The 1,621-nt window shown below is 43.7% G+C and overlaps 1 pseudogene; it reads right to left on the bottom strand.

The window, feature by feature from the left end:
* Positions 1-206: 206 nt before the first annotated feature.
* Positions 207-887, bottom strand: LOC115291323 (annotated as a pseudogene).
* Between the last annotated feature and the right edge of the window lie 734 nt (positions 888-1,621).

A 1,621-nucleotide genomic window follows, 5' to 3' on the forward strand; every position in this document is an offset into this window, starting at 1 on the left:
TCCTGGTGTGCAGTGAGTGCATCTGGAACTCCTGTAATGCTTCGTGTGACATGCAATAGAATATGTCTAATTCATTTGTATTTAGGGGCAGGGAAAAGCAGTGTAAGCAACGGTTTCTTTGTGTGTCTGTTATTATAGTTTTCTTAACCAGTTTCTAGGACAGAGACTGAATAGGTAACCCAGAATCATCTTTCCAGAGAAGGTCCCTAGGGGAAATGCTGTATGAAGAGGAAGCCCCAGATCCTCACAAGAATCCTGCTTGTAACCTCCATATGCACCTGCTGGAGAGAATACAAGCCAGAATTGTGTGGAGTGTGCGCCCCGTGGTGATACTGATAGTCTTCTACAGAGAGGTTTGTGTCTGGGCTCACACTGAAGTCCCCTCACTGTGTCTCTTGCACAGAAATACATGGCCGTGTCTTCAGGCCTCAGGCTGTTCATCTGCAGATCCACTGTGTTCTTGGCGTTGTCCCTGGAGATGGTGAATCGGCCCTTCACGGAATCTGCGTAGTATGTGCTTCCACTAGTACCAATCCATGAAACCCACTCCAGCCCCTTCTGGGGAGCCTGGCGGACCCAGCTCATGCCATAGCTACTGAAGGTAAATCCGGAGGCTGCACAGGAGAGTCGCAGGGAGCCCCCAGGCTTCGCCAGGCCTCCCCCAGACTCCACCAGCTGCACCTCACACTGGACACCTGCAGACACAAGACATCCTGATCAGGAAAGTGTCACACATCCTCTGCTTCTCTCACTCATATCCACTCACATACTCAGTGTCTCGTTTCCACCATGAATTACCTTTTAAAACAGCAACAAGGAAAACCCAGCCAAGCACAAACTCCATAGTGAGAGGTCTGTGTTCTGTCCTGATCACAGAATGGGAACACCTGGGACTCCCAGAGCCTGGGGCTCCTCTCCCAGCTGCAGGGTCCTGGCTGGGCTGGTTTAATCAGCACAGAAAGGGCTCTATTTGCATATCCTTTTACTATATATCAAACTCCAGACTAATATTTGATTCTTTAAAAGCCAAAGACTTGTAGATCACTTTGTGTAGATGACGCTGTGATAGTATGAAGAATTCAAATCTCTGAATACAGTTATCTTTGCATCTGTTTGTCCATTTTTACATGTCTTTCTTCGAGCAGGTTATGTTTGGTATGTAATATTTTACTTTTTAGTGAAATTTATTCCTAAATATTTGTTTTCTGCCACTTCATTTTTTCCCCATTTTATTTTGTTTATTTTATTTTGTGTGACAGAGAGATAGAGATAGAGAGAGTCAGAGAGAGAGATAGTTATACAGAGAATTGCATCAGTGCCGAGCCTGATGCAGGAATAAAACTCAGGAACCCTGAGATCACGACTTGAGCCAAAATCAAGGGTAGGCACTTAACCACCTGATCCACCCAGTGCTCCATTTTTGCCATTTCACATTGCATTCTTTTGTTATTTCTTTTTCCTATACTGTATTTTTGGTCTGTATAACTGCACATTTTTGTATGTTGATATTGTATCCTAAACTTTCCCTGAATTTGTTAATTTTTCAAATACCTTTTTTGCGTGGAGTTTCTATGGTTAACTATATGTAAGATCATGTTTGAACAAATAATTTTCTTCCTTC

The sequence above is a fragment of the Suricata suricatta genome, chromosome 5, assembly GCF_006229205.1.
Source record: "Suricata suricatta isolate VVHF042 chromosome 5, meerkat_22Aug2017_6uvM2_HiC, whole genome shotgun sequence".
Classification (NCBI taxonomy): Eukaryota; Metazoa; Chordata; class Mammalia; order Carnivora; family Herpestidae; genus Suricata; species Suricata suricatta.